General features: G+C 34.5%; 1 protein-coding gene across 4 annotated transcripts in view; it reads left to right on the top strand.

The window, feature by feature from the left end:
* LOC124631782 (terminal nucleotidyltransferase 5C-like) overlaps positions 1-21,563 on the top strand; it is a 252,510-nt gene that overhangs the window by 37,770 nt on the left and 193,177 nt on the right. The window lies entirely within an intron of this gene.

The raw sequence follows: 21,563 nt of genomic DNA on the forward strand, positions 1-21,563 counted from the left end.
AAAAATATCAGAAAAGCACTTCTTATATTCAGAAAATATATTTTTAAGTTGAATCAACAACTCAGACACAAATTGCTAAACAAAGTTGCCAGCTTGAGCAACCGCTTGGCAAACAATCCCTCTATTTTTTATCTTGCAACTCATTTTGTTTACTTTGAGGTAGCCTAGATATCTACAAAAACATGAAAAAGTATTTTAGATAAAATGTACATTACATACATACAAAATTTAAATTTAATTAGCCATGTTACTGAGAATCTTAATCAGCGTTGCAGAAAAATTGCATACGTATTTTCAAATCTTTCCTTTATGAGGTTGCGCTTTTAAATTAAATATGAGTAAGTATATTTTCTTTGCTAACACATTTGATCCTTAGTATATTCATATTATAAATGCAACTCTGTTATAAAAGGTGTTTTGTCCGACTTTCCCATCGAGTTAAAAATTAGGTACATAGGGCCTGATAAAGGACATTACAGGCTTCGTCACATTTATCCAGATTCGTGAAGAAGTCACCTCGGACTTTAGTGAAAAATCTAATCTATATAAAATCCCTCAACAAAATCCACACAGAGCAGTGTATATAACGTAGAAGGCTTACGTAAAGACGTTTGTTACAAAACGCGTGTTTAGCTCAGCGGCCAGATCGGTACCTTTCTCCTAATGTGAGGCTGAGATAGATTATATTAATATTGCGTAATGCTAGCTTTTGTTGCTGTTGCATTTTTAGTATCTACTATAGTTTTGTACTGAAAGGAGGAAAACGTATTGGTATTGGGCGAGAGAATTGCGTCAGTCATCCAGCCAAAACGTGAATTTTTAACTTTCAGAGATTGAATGTCACTTGCTTCAATAAAAAAGATGAGTTAGGTTTTTCTTTATCTAACCACGTAAACCTATCTTACACCCTATGGCACTACAAGAAGAGAGAATTGAATTAATATGTCTATTTCTTTATTTTTTTATTATTTATTTATTTATAAATATCATAAATTCCGAATGCCAGGTGCAGGAATTAGGTGTTTTCAGTGTGTAATTCTTTAAGTTTTCCGTAAACCATGTACGCGTAGTTCCTAATGGACTTCGGATCTCAGTTCAAAATACCATTCACACAAAAACACGTAAATATAAGGAAACTAAACAGTAGTTATTTAATAGTAGGTCGATACGTTTTTGTTGAACACATGATGACCACACTTAGTCATGATTCTCATAGTGTGACGTCGCATATTATGTTGCAGCGTCATTTTTACCAGTGAAAGTGTCATCAAACTTGTTCTAATGTTTGCTCTATGTAATATTTATTATTTTATTTATCTTTCCTGAATTAAATGACGTTGATCCCATAGCTGATCTATAGGTAGGTAATACAGCAAAGGCGTTTTCCTTATGTAATATTTATTATTTTATTTATTTTTTCCTGAAAGTTTAATGACGTTGTTTCAGTAGCTTATCTGTATGTAATTGAGTAAAAAACAATGGTAGTCTTTAACGGTTATAATTATAAATACTAATTTTATTGGAGCCAAATTAGACCGAGCACTCACGCGCATTCTTTAAATGGTTTATTTGTTATACTTCTGAACAATGATGACTGAATTTTAGATGAGATTTGGTATGGTGATCGAAAGTTTACCTAAATAGTTTCATGGAATTTAGCATTTCGAAACTTTGGACACATTTCTAAAAGTGTCATAGAGTTAGTCTTTAACGTCGATAACGTAGCCTTTTGCTCTGATAGAAGTCCTTTAATTAATAGCTCTATGGGTTAGCCCACATATACAAACTCACAAACTTCCAGATCAGATTAGCAGATAATGCTTTTAAAAACCGAGCTTAACCACAGGCTTAATACTGAAGATTATCCTTCATATGAGAAGTTGAATTTCTGGTTCTGAACGTCTGATGTCTTACAAACCAGTTTTTTTATCTTGTGATGTCATATATACAGGTGGATGTTGAATCATATTTATTATGCGAGTAACATAATATTGTTTATGCAAGTTCGTACTTTATTAAATCATACTGTATTTGTATGAAAATATTTTATTTAAATATTGTGTGACGCTGGTTTTAAGTAAAAGGATAACTGATGTTGGAAAAAAATACTTTTGTTTTGTACATATTTTCCTATATAGAGTAACTAGCTGAGTAACAGCGGTACAAGACGATCGATCAAGGTTGTCCGTCCGTTGGTCTGATACATGATAATCTGTCATAGTACATAGTTTGTCGGAAAGGAAGAAAAGTCATTTGTAGATATTTAACAGACAGGTTTTGGTACCAGCCGGAGAAACTGAGGAACCCAACTTTCAATAAAGATTTTAATGGATTTTGGAGTTCAAGGAGGTGGCTGCTTAATATGAAATGTTTTAAGTTTTCATGCATCCATTTAAATTGGCGGCTGGAGATACTTAGTACGAAAATTAGTCAATTTCGAAATGAATCACAAAAGTAATTGAAGTACTAAATAAATGTTCTCCATTGGTTGTTATCCTATAAAGTGTAGCGTTTACCGCCATGATGAAAGCCGATGACGTAACAATATTGTGACCCAGTTTGTTGCATCTTAGTAAACGCCATTAAACCAATGGTTTCATTTCTATGACTGTAACATGACTTGATTTCATTGAAATACTGAGATCATTTTTAAAGAAAATTGAATATATAAACATACAAATAGCTGAATTGAGAACCTCCTCTTTTTCGGGAAGTCAGTTACAGGCGACAAAGGTGGTTAGAAACCGGCCGGGTTCAGATCCAGGTCTAGGTACTACCATTACTAAGCTGAAGAGTTTGTTTGCTTGATGGTGATATCTCGGGAACTGGCCCGATTTAAACCTCCTTTGAGTGTTATATAGCCTCTTAATCGAGGAAGATTATAGGTCACTTTTTATCTAGGAGTACGAAGCCGTTTCCACGAGACGAATGTGACACTGTTGGAGCAGGCTAGTAGTAAAATAATCAGCCAAAACACACTAGTGTTCTAATTACACAATATTTTTTTCGTGCACACTATAACATTTTTCCTTCACAACAATTCTTATCGAGATACAAAAAACAATACTACTGAACGATAAGGCTAGGTAAAGTTTTGAAACAATTGATGTAATTTAAGCAAAAAATGTACACTTTGCATATAGAATTTAGTTGTTAAGCAACTGAGATGTTACAGCGGAGAATGTTAGTTATGCAATGGCGGGCAATCGCGATGCATCATGTACCTACGGCTAAGTGCACATTGGAATTTTCGAAATTTCGTCTTATTTTGAGTGCAAAATTTTAAAAGGATTAAATTGGTGTTGTCCTGTTTAGACTATGTTTTAAGTTATATTGTAATTAATATGTTAAATACCTATAATCATGTATCGGTTCTATGTTTGATTTTCTTTAATAAATTGGGTATTAATTCCACCACGTTAGATGATAAAGAATTAGGCAAAAACATAGTTTTATTAATGATGTATTTTCTATCGATATCACATTGTTATCTTTACTTCTGTTACAATTTCCTTAAGATAAACTGTTACCTACTTTTGATAAATCGTGCACCTGTGTTCTTATAGGTAAAGTATTTGATCCAATTTCAATGGAATCGATTGCAATTTATATGCCAACAATTTCATCAATTGCTACAAATTCTACTAAATTAACAGAAAATCGATAGAATCGTCATTGTTGTTGCAAAAACTATGCGGGTATAATCGCAGCAATCTCTTTTTAATTTATTCGTAGTCGACCACCGACTTTCGACATTCGCAAATGTACACGCGGCCTTAAAATATTTTTTTCGACTACTCGTCTTTTTTTTCTTTCGTAACTTAAAAAGTCTGCCTGATTGTATCGTAGGTGTGTTAATTTGTTACAATAACGATATTTTTTGAGCCTTTTATCTGCAGTCGGTAAAGGTCGTGGTTTCATCAATTGAAAGGTATTTGGATTGAAATGTTTAAAGTTCATTTATTGGCCAACTAGACTGGGCAATTGGTGATCAATATTGATTTCGAAATACTTAATACGGTTTGTAAATATATGGAAATAATTGGGTACTTTAATGGTTATGTTAATATTTATATTGCATTACTTAGTTTTTTTTTACATTTAATTAGACAAGGTATTCATATTCATTCACAAGGTAATACTTAAAAAAATAAATTGTCGTTTTTGCCTGAAATAATTTCAACACCAAAAAAATTATCACAATACCCAACGGTAAAGAAACATTGTTAATACAACGAGGAAAAGTATGAAAAAAAAATAATATACTTAATATAAAATGACTTGTTTCCTTAAAATAATATGATCTTAGTCTGATTTTCAACCACCAATGAGTATCACTTGACCTGTTAAGGTAGCGGTATATATTAATTTAATTTTCCTGAAAGCTTGCCTGAATATTTCTTATGAATGCTATCAAAATATTGGTCTGCTTTCCACTCAAAGAAAAACTACAGAAGTACCATAAGTAATCGAAATGAACTGTAGGAAAAAGTTTTATTTTTCTAGTTTCATACCACGATTACACTTTGAAAATTAGTTATTTTAAAAGGGGGACTGTCGAAACTTCGTTTAGTTTTCATTCATTTCCTATTTCATCATTCTCATCATCCTCCGAGCCTTTTTCCCAACTATGTTGGGGTCGGCTTCCAATTTAATCGGATGTAGCTGAGTACCAGTGCTTTACAAGAAGCGATTGCCCTGTCTGATCACCTCAACTCAGTTACCCCGGCAACCCAATACCCCTTGGTTAGACTGTCAATCATTTCCTATGTATACTTTAATATTAAAAGCTGAAGATTTTTTTTTGTTTGCTTAAACGAACTATGAAATAGTATGATTTTAAGAATTCTTTTAATGTTAAATAGCCCATTATTGACGAAGGCTATAGGGTATTTTTTTTTCCGGGTGCGTGAAATAGTTCTTTCAAAACGCGGCTGACTAGCGTAGAGATAAAAAAAAAACAGTTTTATTCCCCTACGTATGTCAGGCTGGATTTATAATTTAATGTTTTCTTCGTAATAATATTTCTAAATGTGTCCTATTTGTTGGCGTTCTCAAGAATATGAAGATCTCTTGTCTAACAATCCTTTTGTGCTCGTCCTATAAATAGGACATTGTTCAGAATATAGGTACAATAGGGCGGCTCGTACTTAGCGGGGTTTAGCTCCGGTCTTATTTAGATTTTGGGCCCATTTTTGGACTGTTGTAAATCATGTTATTTTGTTTTATAGATGGTATTGTTGATTGGAACATGTGTATCAGTGTTTACAGAATAATTTTTGGTGTACATATTATTTGTTGTTTTAAGAACTTTACGCTTAGAACTGTTCCTGTAAGGAAGATCATTTCGTGAGTGCCTCTGATAGGACTATCTATACATATAATAATCTATACATATAATAAATCTGTAAAAAAACTGTGTCTGTACATTGAATATATTAAAAAAATAATAATTGGGTGGGGTGTAGAAACAGTAATGGAGCACAAATCCAAAAAAAAAATTCTGTCTGTATGTCTGTATGTCTGTTTGTTTGTACACGCTAATCTTCGGAACTACTGGACGGATTTCAATGATTTTTTCTTTGTTGTATCAGTATTAAGCCTGGTCAACATATAGGCTATAATGTATCTTCGAAACTTGAAGACCTGATGCAGAACACCAACAGACCAACAAAACTATAAGAGATACAAAAATGATGCCATGGCAAAAATTGTTTCATGTGATGAGCATTTTCAGCTGAGATAATAAATTTTAAGATCTGGAACACCTGATGTGGAACCCCAAGAGCCCAGCTTCTCTGTACCATATACAGGTATGGCGTTTTAGCAAAAGTTGTTCAATTTGATAAGCACTTTCTATTGACTTATACAAATTGAAGATCTAAAACACCTGATGTGGAACTCCAGGGGCCCAGCTAGACTATAGCATATAGAACTATGACGTTTTAGCAAAAGTTATTCAATCTGATAAGTACTCTCTAAAACACCTGATGTGGAAGTCCAGGAGCCCAGCTAGACTATAGCATATGAAGACATGACGTTTTAGCAAAAGCGGTTCAATCTGATAAGCACTCTCTATTGACGTATAAACATCGAAGATCTGGAACACCTGATGTGGAACTTCAAGAGCAAACTTGAAATGTATAGAAATGAATGTTATGAAATAGGTATGGTGAATCAAAAAAAGTAATTAGTCCGTCTTTTAAATAACCCTAAAATAATGGACACGTATTTTTCTTTTCTCTCTCTCACAAACAAATAATAACGAAGATGCAACAACGCTTGAATTTTGTGTTAAGTCACTGCTTAGTACAAATTTTACATATCTAGACGTGGCGTCCCGAGCCCCCACTCTCCGACTTTGTTGCGTTATATCTCATTATTATTTTGTATGTCTCTTCCATACCTCGGGACTACAGAGTTCCGAATTTTTGGGAGGCAAACGTGGGGCCGAAGCCAACACGCTGAAGCCCTTTTGAGACAACTTTTATTAAATGGTGACACAAAACCGACGATTATCCCTTTATACACTATAGAAATGAACCCAAGGACAATCCCCGGTGGACGTCGTTAAAAAAAAGACAATCCCCGGTTCTGTGCTAAACTATTGCTAACTATGGAGGAAACTACTTGGGCTATTGTGATGGGATGTTAGTGGATGACAATGTATTAGGTACATGTAAAAATGGCAGGTGGAGACTCGCCACCTCACTTACTGGGCCCCCGGGAACCAGTCACTGAATAGCAACAAGAGGGCAACAGGGACATGAGCGGCTGAAGGGTGAGGATACCTCGGTGGACTTTAAACGCAGATTACGCGCTCCCTGTGCTTACCATGAGGCACCCACCCTCCGAGCAGGGCTACTAATAGTGCTCTAGCGACTCCACTCTGGACGGCCAAGCCAAACCAGAGGCGTGAGACCTACCCCCGTCATGGTTCACTCCGACCGGCCGGAGATGGGGGCAGTATACTCTCCCTGGAGAACTCAGTATATATGCCCCGCGGGGTCGCTACTCGCCGTCATCAGCCTCAGATGTCCTGCGGTGCTTATATCTCATTATTATTGTAGTTATTATCTCAAGAGCCTTTGTTCCAATTATGTTAGGGTCGACTTCAAATCACGATGCAACTGAGTACCAGTGTTTTACTAGGAGCGACTGCCTTTCTGACCTCCACAACCCGGTTAACCGCTCAACCCAACACCCCTTGGTAAAACTGGTCAGACTTACTGGCTTCTGACTACCCATAACGACTGCCAAGAATGTTCAAGGACAGCCGGAACCTACAGTTTAACATCCTCTCCAAATAACCGTCATTGGTATTCAAAATATACGTAGAAAGTACAAACGAACTTAGAAAATTTGCATTGGCAGGTACTTGCCAGACCTGGAATCAAAGACGCACGCTCATACTTGAGAGATTGGTTCTCTACCCACTAAACCACCACGACTTCCACTAACTCATCACGACTTTGTCATCTCAGTAACATTTAATGTTTTTTTTACGTAATAATAATATTTTTGCAACACACAACTTAAATGCGGACTAATTAGAATCACTACTTTTATCCCTATGGTCACGTCTATTGCGGTTCAGTCCTCAGCGTTTTGTTTAGTCTGCTGTGCTTTTGCCGTTAAAGTACAAAAATGAAATATATGGAACGTTTCTAATGGTTATGCGTATTCCGTTGTTTTCAAGTCAACGGGCCCTTAAAATTCAATATCAGACAATTCAGATCTTTGATTTTGCTGACCCCGTAGTCGCTGGCATAAGGGACAGGATCCGCGTACGAAGTCGCGGGCAGAAGCTAGTATGAAATAAAAACGATGATTTTGTCTTTACTCCGAGATTAGCTTTTAGGTGAAGTCAGAGGTAGACTTAGGCCCTATTTTATGTAAGACTATTATTTACAAATAAATCTAATTGATTGTCATATCTAGCCTGTTTGCATATCAATAATAGCTTGAGATATATAAATTATCATAAGTTAAAAGCAGTCTTACATACCCACATATAATTTTCGGTGGCGTCAAGTTATCTTACGTTTAAGTATTCGGGTATTAAGTTGCAGTCGTTTACTTACTATTTTATTACAGTGTTTTACCCAAGTATGAACATTACTCGGTCAACTGTCGCTACCACAGACTTGCATATAAATAGATGACGATCTGCGCTTGTCAAAATGGAGTGCAATGCACCTATTAACGACTTTGAATTATACTGAAGTGTTTATTGATGAAGAAAACCATTGAAATGTTACAGTGACACTATAGAAATAAATTATAATTGATATAAACACTTCAGAGAGGTTAAATAAACTGACTAGGTTGATTGTGATCTTCGAAGGACTCTATTTACTGTGGGCATGAAGAAGTTTTAAACTTTCACATACTAAAATCCACAAATTCCTTCATACCTCTAACTTTTTCAAAACAATCCTTCCGCAAAAGCGATAGGTACTCTTACTTTTCATACCAAAGACGTCACTAGCTATCTATTCCTACCCAAGTCTGTGTCCACTAAGGCTAGTATTAGTGCTTGTTTAGTATGTAAACGCGCAGGTTATTACGATATAGTTTTGACATTTAGACACCGGAGATGTTTGTCAGCAATCACTTAGATGTCATGGTGAATGGCCACGCAGGATTCACGTGTTAAGTGGATTTTCATTGAGTGGGATATTGTTTTTTGGTTATATTTATAGACTGACTTATGCTAGAGGGTTCATCCGTGTGTCGTGGGATCTTCTTCGCGCACCTGGATAAAAAGTAAGCTAGATAAAAGTCTACTTATAGCCTTCCTCGATAAATGGCCTATCTATCAATGAAACACTTCTTCAAAGCGATACAGGAGTCTTGTAGATTTGAGCGAATCAAACAAACTCTTCAGCTTTTTAAAACTTTTAGAAAATAGATACTTACACATGGAAAGAGGTTTCCTCTGGAAAAAATAAAACAACGGACAGTAATTTTTCTTTTCGTTAAAAAAAATCCTCCAAATTAACATCAAGCAAAGGAAATCCCCCAACATTAAAAATAGAACACACTTTTTAATATAAACGTTCCACATTTAAACAACATGTATTTACAGCCAGTTACATAAATAAAGATAATTGGTCTACCATATAAACGAGACGGGACTCCTTGTTCTAAACTCGACACCATGTTTTTGAACCGCCAACATTCTATTGTAGTATTTTTTTTACTCAAGTATACAACTTGTTGAATGAGTGTTTCTGAGTATGAATCATACAAGCTTTTAGATGGGGTAATTCCGAATCGTCTGTATAGGTGTCATTGTTGTAAGCGAACATGTATATTGTTATGATATGAGAATTAAAAATATAAATGCCATAATCTTCAAATCATACATAATCGGGAATTATGACTACAAAGTTATCATTAATTAGCCGTTTTCAAATTTCCAATTCGGTATGGCAAGTAGTGCTTGTATCAATTTTTCAAATCGGTTCAATTTCGGAGGCTTTAGGGTACAAACAAACAAATGTTTCCTCTTCACTATTTTAGTACATTTATATATGTAGTTTAAGAGTATAAATTAAAATGTGAAAAAAAAAAGCTATTGAACTTCTGCTTTGGTTACAAGGAACTTTACGCACACAAAATCAGTGTGTCAACAATTTTTTGCGCACTTTACAAAACTGTTACATGCCATTATTGTAAGGTAATATTATCTGGCTAATACATTTATAATGCCTGGTCACGTGATTACATTTGACTAAGACACTGCCTACGTGACGCTAAATATTGCGCTCATCACTCGCACAAGGTTGAAAGGCCTTAAGTACTCATATTCGCATTGGCAATGTCAACCCTAATTGGTAATACATTGGGTCGTTATTACAGTGTGTAAGGCATGATTGAAAGCTCTTTTTAAAAGAAGTGATCATAGGTTTTGTGTGACTTTATTACTTTCTTTTAATCTGCAATTAGACTATGTTTGCCGTGCCCGAAAGGGTCCATCATAATCTCAAGATCTCAAGTTTATTTACCCTGTAAACATTGTAGATTCTAATATCGAAGACTCAATTATGTAGGGTTCTTATTGCAGTCTAGGAGAACTTGATACTTTGATACTAATATTGTAAGACTGAAAGTTTATTTGTTAATTTCAATGCGCCCATCTCAGGAGCTGCTGATCCGATTTGATAAAATAGTTTACTGTTATATAGACTATTTATCAAGGAAGTCTAAGTTACTTTTTAGCCAGGTCAATTGCTGGCGGAAGCTTGTTAGTAGTTAGATCAAGTGGGTTTCGTAAAAACATACCTATCAGAGTAAAGATTGACAAAATTACCGCATTAAAACAATCAAGTAATGTCTGAAGAATAAATCATCAAAACAAAAACATGAATCACAGCACAATACATTTTTTATTCACAACAACAATAATTCGTAACAGCAGACACAATAATTTACATCGTGTTATCCTTAATACGTTGCGTTATTCATACTCTTTTTGTAATGTAAAAAGTATATCGATCATTCATGTTTGAATTGATCGTCATTTGTTTTTTGTTTTTAAAAGACGATAATTGGAAGTAAAGTATTCTTTTGTTATGAATGAAAGAAGTATATAAACACTTATAACTTTAAACAAGTTATTACCATCATGTGCTTAGCCTTTTCCCAAGTATGTTGGGGTCGGCCTCCAGTCTAACTGGATGCAGCTGAGTTCCAGTGCTTTACAAGAAGGGACTGTCTATCTGACCTCCCCAACCCAGTGCCCTGGGAAATCCAATAGCCCTTGGTAAGACCAGTTACAGTCAAGGGAAGGAATTGATTATTTTGTTGTTTATAGGGGTAGTATCGAGTAAAGGGCTCTTGCTCATAGTTGCTAACATAAAATGTTTATTTAATAGTAATTTTTATATGAACTGAACGCTGCTAGTACCGTTACTCATCCATCGGCCTACGCAGTTTTTTTTAGTTACACCGAAACCAAAGAAAGTACTTCAAAATGTCATAGCTAAGTGCAGTTTCAAGTATTCGGACATAAATTAAGCTAATAGATTAAGAAGTTCTATCATCACATTACTAGCACATCGTAAAACGTTTTTCCAGTATATAAGGATACATTAAACATTTACAATTTAAATGAGAATACGTATTAACTGGTAAAGGTTCTTTAATAGGCTAATTTACGAAATACAAGGATGTAATTGTTGTATTAAGTAAATTTATTATCTGTGGTTTATAAGACTTAATACTGTTTTTGATTGTCTGTGGTTCTCTTGTCCTTGCCCCGTGTGAAAAATGGTGTGCTCCAAATGTGCTCTTTTGATATTAATAAACTAAAAATACAATATTAAATCTTTCAATTCGATCCATCTACCTCAACATGGTAGCAGAGCGTGGTTACAAAAGAAAACTAAAGTGTGAGAGAAGAATAAAGTTCAATGACGATAAAAAATACGACTAAGACTTTGAGGTTATGGTGACAGAAAGCATTGAAAAAGGTGAAGAAGAAATTGTTGTGAAAATACGTAAATCTACAAAAATACATCGTCATTGTCGGCAAAATGGCTAAACAAGCAAAGGTGGAAGATATTATGATACCTATTTTTGATGGTGCAAACTATTCAAGTTGGAAATTAAGATTGTTAACATTGTTGGAATACAAAGAATGCCACGAGGCCGCCATTGTTAAGACGGAAAATCCCGACGCCGCAGGGAAAAAGAAGGATCTCAAAGCAAGAACTATAATAATGAGCACAATCTCAGATAAACAATTAGAGTATATTACTGAATGCAAAACGGCATATGAAATGGTACAAAAGTTTGACAAAATGTATTTAACGCAGTCAACAGCAATGCAAATAATATGTAGAGGAAAAATTGAAGAGATAAAATTAAACAATTACAACACAGTTGAAGAATTTTTTGTTGATTTTGAGAAAACAATAAACGAGTTCAAAAATGCCGGAGGAAAATTAGATGAATCTGAAAAGTTAAGATACCTACTAAGAGCGCTTCCACCAAGCTACAGTTACATTGGAGATTTTCTTGACGTGATTCCAGAACAACAAAGAACAGTTGATTATGTATGTTCTAAAATAAAAGAGAAAAATATGGCTGCTAGTGACTCGGAGAAGAAAAACAATGTGAGTACATTCGCTACCAAATCTGTAACTCAGTGCTTTATCTGTGGAAAAACTGGTCATTTCAAGAAAGACTGCTGGCATGGCCAGAAATATAATAAAGGACATCCGACATTTCAAGGTCATCAAAGAAGTTACAACAGAGGAGGAGCATACAGGGGTCATAGCCGAGGAAGAGGTCAATACAATTTTAGAGGTCATAGCCGTGGTGCAGGTCAAAATCATCTTGGTGGTCAAGGTCAGTCCAGTGGTGAATCAACAAACAACTGCTCATCGGAGTCGTGGATGGCTACAATATGTGATCCGGAAAGTCAGGTATGGGGGTGTATTGAAACAGATGAATGTAATAACAATAACAGTGAAATTAATTGGCTTTTAGATAGTGGGTGTACTGACCATATAATAAATAATGATACATATTTTTATAATTCAGTCGATTTGAAAAGTCCTGTCAATGTAAAACTGCCAGATGGTAAAATGTTAAAAGCTACCAAAGTCGGTACTGTTAAAATTTATTTTAAGAACTATTACAACCAAAAGAATGTAGATTTGAAAAATGTTTATTATGTTGAAGGTATTAAACAAAATTTGTTAAGTCTTTCAAAGATAACTAAAAGTTGCACAATAGTAGCTAAAAATGATTATGCAAAGATTTATAATGGTGTAAGAGAATTAATTGCAGTGGCTAATAAAATAAACAACTTGTATTGCTTAAAAAGTTTTGTCTGTAAAAATGAGATATATACACATTCAGTTAAATTGACTCAAAAAGAGAAATGGCATAGAGCACTCGGTCATGTAAACTTTCAGTATTTAAATAAATTGATAAATAATAAATTAGTACACGGTTTGCCTGATAGGATTGAAGGGATAGACATGAAATGTTCCAATTGTATTCAAAGTAAAATGAGTAATGTCCCTTTTGAAAATAATAGAACAAAAACTACTGAAACCTTAGAATTAATTCATACTGATTTGAACGGTCCACATAACACATCTGGATATGGTGGAGAAAAGTATTTCCTCACATTTATTGATGACTATAGTAAATGCACAAGGATATTTTGTATTAAAAGTAAGTCTGAAGTTGCTAGTTGTTTGATAGAATTTGTAAATTTAGTAGAAAATAAATTTGACAAAAAAGTTAAGAAAATTCAATGCGATAATGGTAAAGAATATTTAAATAAGGAAATTTATAACTTTATTAGGCAGAAGGGTATAGAGTTGTTACCATGTCCACCCTATGTCCATGAATTAAATGGGGTAGCGGAAAGATATAATAGATCTGCTATGGATATAGCTAGGTGTTTAATGAGAGAAGCTAAAATTCACAGAAGATATTGGCCTGAAGCAATAAAGACAGCAGCATATTTAAAAAATCGAACTATTGCAAATACAGTAGAAAATAAAACTCCATATGAGATCTTTTTTAGAATAAAACCAAATGTTGAGCACCTAAAAATTTATGGAAGTAGAGTTTTTGTCAGGGTTCCTGAAGCTTTAAGAAAAACTAAATGGGATGATAAAGCACAAGTAGGAGTTTTAGTGGGTTATAATGAAAATAGTTATCGAGTTCTATTAAATAATAGAATAATTAATGCTAGACATGTTCAGGTAGTTGAAGAAAATACAGAACTGATTTGCTTAGAAAAATTAGATGATGAGAAAGATAAATGTTTAGAAACTCAGAAAACTTCAGACGATACAGCTAAAACTGATGAGGATAGCGATGAAAATTTTGTAGATGTAGACGAGACTTATTCTAATGACGATAGTTCAAATGATAATAAGGAAAAGGATAAAGTAGAATCACATAAAAGAATTAGAAATCCAGTTTTAAGATATGGTAATCCAGTTTCACATTTTATATATGTTAACTACATTGATGTAAGTGTTCCAGACACTTTTGAGGAGGCGATGACCTCAAATGAGTCCAAACAATGGCAAATGGCAATGAACTCTGAAATTAATAGTTTAAATAAAAATAATACTTGGCAACTTGTTGAAAGACCAAAAGATAGAAAGGTTATAGATATTAAGTGGGTTTTTAGAAGGAAAAGCAATAATGTTTATAAAGCTAGATTAGTTGTGAAGGGATTCCAACAAAATGAATGCATTGATAATGCCTATTCACCAGTAGGAAAAATGCAAACTTTGAAAATTCTATTGTCATACAGTTGTAAAAATAATTTATTTGTTGAACAGATGGATGTAGAGACAGCCTTTTTAAATGCAAATGTAAAGTCAGAAGTGTATGTTAATCAACCTGAAGGTTATGAAACTGGTGACAGTAGAGTTTACAAACTTCAAAAGGCACTCTACGGTCTCAAAGAGAGTCCTAGAGTATGGTATGATTGTTTTGATAAATTTATTAGTACACTAAATTTTGTTAGAAGTAACTATGATTACTGTCTTTATGTTAACAGAGCAAGCAAAGATCCAATATACATTTTAATATTTGTCGATGATTTTTTAATTTGTGGTAAAGACAGAGATAAAATAAAAGAAGTAAAAACCAATCTGATGAAAAGATTTGCAATGAAAGACTTAGGGAAAATTAAAACCTATATTGGGATTGATATTGATTATAGCAATGATAAAAGTACTATGACTCTAAACCAAACAAAATATATTGAATCTTTGGCTGCAAAGTATGGTCTGAATAATACTAAGTTATATGATACTCCAATGGAAACAAATTTAAAACTAGAACAAGCTAAAGAAGTAGATGAAAGTATTAAGTACAGAAATATAATAGGTGAATTATTGTATATTAGTACAGGCACAAGGCCAGATGTTGCATACAGTGTAAATTATCTAAGCCGATATCAAAGTTGTTATAACCAAACACATTATAAATATGCGATGAGAATATTAAAGTATTTGTATAAAACTAAAAGTCTAAAGTTAACATACTCTGATAATGTAAACACTGACATCTTAGATCGTATGGTAGATTCTGATTATGCAGGAGATAATGTGGATAGAAAATCTACAACTGGTTTTGTTATTAGATTATATGGAAACTTAATTTTTTGGAAAACTCGTAAACAAAATACAGTAACTAAATGTTCTACTTTTGCAGAGTATACTGCTATGTCAGAGGCAGTGTCAGAAGTGCTTTTTATTAGAAATATGCTAAGTGAATCATTTGATGTAAAGCTAGGTCCAACAAAATTGTATGTAGATAATTCAGGTGCAATTGCAATTGCTAAATATGGTAACTTTACAAAAAACTCAAAGCACATTGAAGTGCAGTATCATTACATAAATGAGAATTATGAAAACAAAATAATTGATATTGTAAAAATTGATTCTAAATTTAATTTGGCAGATATGTTAACTAAAAGTTTGAATAAGACAGCTTTCTTAAGAAATAGATTGGAGTTGAGATTAATTTAGTTGTTGTATGTTAAGATTTAGTTTTGTTAAGATTCTAGTTTTGTTAAATGATATAAGATAATAAATTTAAGGAGGCGTGTTGTATTAAGTAAATTTATTATCTGTGGTTTATAAGACTTAATACTGTTTTTGATTGTCTGTGGTTCTCTTGTCCTTGCCCCGTGTGAAAAATGGTGTGCTCCAAATGTGCTCTTTTGATATTAATAAACTAAAAATACAATATTAAATCTTTCAATTCGATCCATCTACCTCAACAGTAATTACCGTAGCGGAGATTACTGCATAATTAATTTAAACGTGCACGTTTTGGGTAGATACTAGTTAAGGAACCAAGATCCTTATTTGGAACAAAATTGTCAGCACACTGTTTTTTGTTACCTCCATTCACAAATGCGAATTCTGTGTTAACAACGAGTTGAGTTAGAAGCCCAAAATTCTGACAACCAATCTTATCAAGGGGTTCCTAAGAAGTTGCCAGAGTAACTGGGTTGAGGAGGTCATATAGGCAGTTGCTCCATGTAAAACACTGGTACTCAGCTGCATCAGATTGAACTGGATGCCGCCTCTAACATACCTAAGGAAAAGGCTAGGCAGATCATGACCACTTACTTACACATTAATGTTTCTTCCACTCTATGGTCGAAGCAAAAAGTCCTTGTAAAGGAACTGAGCTCCTTAATTCACCTAAAACAAAATACAAACACTCATCTTCTGAGCCTTTTTCCCAACTATGTTGGGGTCGGCTTTCAGTCTAATCGGATGTAGCTGAGTACCAGTGCTTTACAAGGAACGACATAAAAACATTCTTCCTCACTATATAAATATACAAATTGATTGTATATATGTACATTTGTATATATCCAGCGGTCAATAATTTCAACGCGCAGTGCATTGACCGCAAAACCAGTCTTTTCAAGATACAATCCTTAACGTAACTGCATCAAGTGGGATACGTAATTACTATTGACATATTCGCTTTTATATTCTGCAGGTATCTGTAAGATAACAGGACTGGGTAGTGCAGAATATGCTTTTAATTAAAGGCTTGTTAAAGCGGGATTGTATGTTACACTCATTTGGAAAACTTGTATGTATGGGGAAGAATCTCAAGTTGAGGTCTCTCTCAAGTATGAGGGCGCGGATTCGATCCCAGGTCAGGCAAGTACTAATGCAACTTTTCTAAGTCTGTATGTACTTTCTAAGTATGTCTTAGACACCATTGGCTGTGTTTCGGATGGCACGTTAAACTGTAGGTCCCGGCTGTCATTGAACATCCTTGGCAGTCGTTACGGGTAGTCAGAAGCCAGTAAGTCTGACACCAGTCTAACCAAGGGGTATCGGGTTGCCCGGGTAACTGGGTTGAGGAGGTCAGATAGGCAGTCGCTTCTTGTAAAGCACTGGTACTCAGCTACATCCGGTTAGACTGGAAGCCGACCCCAACATAGTTGGGAAAAAGGCTCGGAGGATGATGTATGTATGGGGAAGGTAGTGTGTGTGAGTAGGTGGTGTGGGGTGATTCTAGTAGTGAGATGAAAGAATATCCTGAGTTCATAATACTATAATAAATACATCGTTATTTCACTTCTTATTGCTCTGTTACCAATTTTATTTAGGGTCGGCGAAATATGTTTTCCGCTTCCATTCCTCTCTGTTAGTCGTCGTAGTAACATTAGGCCCATTCTTACTCCTGTCATTTTCGGACAATCAGTCCATGTTTTCTTTGGTCTACTTCTTAATTCATCCACTCTCGTATTTAACACAATCTTATACTGTGTGTTAATCTTGTAATCTGCATATTTTCTCTAGTTTTTCGATCATTTTCAAATATTCTTCAAGGCCTATGTATACCTGCTGTACATCGACATTAGGTATCTGAACTAAAATTAACATTCATATAAGTACTCAGGTTTCAATTATTTCATCTGTTTCATCATTAAAAAGTTACTTGTGTAATAATTATCTCGGTTGAGGAAGTTAAAATTTTCCCGAACTAAGTTTGCTTGGATCCGAGAACAACCGATTTAGACACAGTTCCTTTCCTGATTTAGCCTAAAAAAATACAAAATATAGGTAAAAATAAAAATATGGCCTATGTGAAGTTAATGTCGCCCAGAAATGTTTTATGTGCCTTAAACAAATAATTAGTCGTAGAAATCGAATCTCTTACAAGGTCATGTGCTAGAGCACTGATGTCTACACCTACTTAATGACTGACTACTCGGTCACAGCTTCGTAAGTGTTTCCACATCTTAAAACGTCTTAATTGCCACACACTGCACACAAAAATAAACTATATTACCTAGTACTAAGGTAGGTTTTAGCGTGTAAGTTTTTGTGACATAAGTCAGAGGTTGTAATACAAACATTGTGGACGCTGAAGCCTTATTGTAAATGAATCTATGTACGTAAAAATCGATATTGCGTTGGCGGATGCTTGCTCAAGGGCGAAAGGTATTAAGTACTCTTCAATCGAGCGGTTTGTATGCCCTATCAGTAATCAGTAAGCGTGGGTTTTACTATCAGTTTGATGATCATTGCGCGGCTAATAAGCATTTTCCTGGAATTCCTCGAAGAAAAGCCGTATTGGAATGAAATTTGGAGGCATTGATTTTTTGATAGTGTTTTGTTCTATTTTTGGATTTCGAGTGAGTTTGGGGAATTGTATATTAATGAATAATGAAGTGTCTGTGCAAGTAAATATGTAAAGTCCGCAGTTCCACGAAGGGATGCTTGTAACCATTAAAATCATGAGTTTATTGGCTAACGGACGCGATGAGTCCTTGTTTAGCCTTGTTCCAAAAATCTGTTTTCAGAACACACGATGTTTTCCACGAGCAGGGAAATAATCTAACTACGTAATACCAGGTTATAAGATACCTATATCCGGTTGCTAAATTACAGAAAGTAACAATATGAACTCGGCTTGGTACATAAAGTAAATATAAGGCTTAAAAGAGGACTGTTCTACCTCTATTATGTCTCATAAAACTTTATTCATTATTTCAGCCATAGAAAATCTCAAAGGACAAAGGATTTTCAAAAGATCGGGCTGAAATTGGCCTGACAACTTAACTAAAACACAATAATTATATCATACCTAGTTAATTTAAATAAAACTACTTTTACGGATTTTATCGTGGTTATATTAATATTATTTAATCCCTTTACGTTTCGGATCTTTTCGAGATTAAATAATATTAATATAACCGTCAGAATTCAATACCTAGTTAATGTTCTGCCTTCTTCAAACAAAATGTTTCTGTCCAAACACAAAATAAAAATACCAAAGTTAATACCACTGTCTAATGAGGGCGAAGGCCTATAAACACAGTTATCAAGGTCTCGTGAAAATTTCACCAAAACAATACTAATTCAGGGAAAACCCACAAGGTCCTTGACGTGACGACAGGCGAACCCGCGCGTTACAACATAGCTAGCACGTGGGTATCGTAATTGGATAAAACTAGTTTGTTTTTGTGTCTGAGGAAGAGTATTGCGCTGTTTTGTGGGAAAATACGTAGCAAATTAATATTAGAAATGCGAAAGATTGAGTGTGTATCTTTGTGATTTCTTCATGCGCAAACAGCTGAGTAGATTTCATGAAACTCGGCAGTAATATATATTCATAAATTAGAAAATATATAGACAATTTTTTTATCCTGGTGCGGGAAGATTTTCCCTCAAGCGTGTGAAACCGCGCGGGCGGAAAATACATAATCAATAAAAATAAAATTTTCGCCAAGGCATAGTTTTAATACTGCTTTTCACCCTACTACAGAGAAGGGTTACATTTTTTCTTTTAATTTTAATTACTCAACACATTTTCTACCAAACATTGTTCCACAAGGATTACGTTTAATTGTGTTAAATTCACAGATTAAACTGTACCCAGTTTACATAATAATATAATATGACGAAGGGTCATCGCATAATACTATAACAATGTAGCGTGACATATGTAGAGGTCAACTGTCCGTCATGGCGACCTTTAGCTCAAAACTGAAGGATAAAAGAATAGAATACTGACATTATTACAATTACTTTTTATGCTGGTATTAGTTACTTGTTTAAGCTTTGTGCGGGTTCAATAGTGTTTAAACTTACTCAGGAATATCTGTTCCTAACATATGTTGTAACTAATCCTGTTTCAGAGATTGACATCCAATAACTAACATTATTTGATTTGAAGGCATTTATCTCGGGAACTGCTGGTCTGATTGCAACAATGATATCAGTTTTAGATAGCCTATTTATCAAGGAAATCTGTACAGAATTGTTAATCTGGATGCACGGAGTAGTTCCCACGGGATCACCAAATACATGGGTGTAGGTGATTAAAAATATTTTCAAAGGATAAATATAATAAATAATGTCTGGACACATTTCCACACACGGTCGGTTAGCCCCATGGTAAGTTATTAATTAACTTGTGTTATGGGTGCTAACACAACTGATAGACTACATACAGCTACATATATACATATTGATAAATACATATTGTAACACCCAGACCACGGCTAACAAGCATGCTCATCACACAAATGTCGACCGCACCGGGAATCGAACCCGGGACCTCAGGTTCGGCAGTCCGGCATGGTGACCATTGCGCCATCGAGGTCGTCAATATATACTAACGAACACACACTAAACCTATTTAATCGCATTAAATGAGAGGGAATCTCACTTCGCAAAGTCTATAATTATTTAATACAATCAAGCTTTAACGATCCTTTTAATTACTGCGAACATTCAAATTGGCTTATGTTATGTTGTTTGCGAACAAACGTATTAGTTTAACTTTCCTACCTGAAATCAAAAACCTGTGATTATTTCTACCAAAAATAAAATCTTATTAACCTTCCAATTTCATACAAAAGCCTTTGTCAACAATACTGGATGATTTCGTAAAGGGGCTTCCAATTATCAAGCGTACCAGGATAACAGTCATTTCATATACAACCTTTCATTGAAAAATAAAATCAAAAGTGTTTGGCAAAACCTCTATTGAAAAATCACCTCTGTGCTCATCACTTTAGGGTTGAATTTCAATTGTTTTGTGAAAAGGATTTAACGCTTATTAGAGTTTATATGTGCAGTAATATCCAAACGTGTGGCAAAGGATAGTGTGAATCACGATGTCTGCATTATATTGGACGGGTCGTGATTTAGTCGCTTTGATGAAGAATATTGTGGCCGTTCAGTGACTTTGGAAACATAGGGAGACAAACAAGAGACAATCGCTCATTAAAATATACAGCCTTACTGCAAAAACTTAAACATCAGTTGAACACTTGTCTAAAAAATTGTGGCTGCAAAACAGACCTTTTTTCACATCATGATCTGACAGTATTTTAAACAGGTGTTCAACAGACGTTTAAAAGTATTTGTGGTACGACGGATAATGTCCCTAAAATTGTAACTCTTGACGTGAGCTGTCACTGCTGCTCAAAACAAAAAATTGGTAACCCACAATAAATGGCAGTCAAGAATACTAAAAAGGATAGTTGCAAAATTCCCGAGCATAGAAATTGGTAAACAAACAGGACTAGCATAAAGACAAATTTGTTTACTTTATTAGTGACGATTGGTGTTTTACGTTTTTTTTTTTAACAAACATGTGTTGCCTCGCCAAAGCAACGTTATATAGACAGACGCCATCCACTATTCTGCGTTCCTATTCCGTATATTTTCTACTTAACTACGTCATAGCCGAGCTCGTTCGTGACACGTCTCATTTGTGTAATAGCCACACTATTTGGTAAGAGATTGTGATAAACGCCTTAATTTATAAATGAAGGTATTACATGGTTTTGAACAGACAAAGGAATAAACATAAGACTGTTTTGTGCATTGTAATAAAGTAGAACATACGTTTCTACAAATGCTTAAAGTTGAATGATTTAATTTTCATGCAGGTTATCAATTCCTTAGATTTAACAGTTTTTTTTTGACAATGAAGGTTTTAAGTTAGAATTAATCATCAATGAAAGGATTTGCTAAGTTACTTTAATTATAAAAAACACACTTCTTCTTAAGGAA

Source organism: Helicoverpa zea, chromosome 7, assembly GCF_022581195.2.
Source record: "Helicoverpa zea isolate HzStark_Cry1AcR chromosome 7, ilHelZeax1.1, whole genome shotgun sequence".
In the NCBI taxonomy this organism is placed as follows: domain Eukaryota; kingdom Metazoa; phylum Arthropoda; class Insecta; order Lepidoptera; family Noctuidae; genus Helicoverpa; species Helicoverpa zea.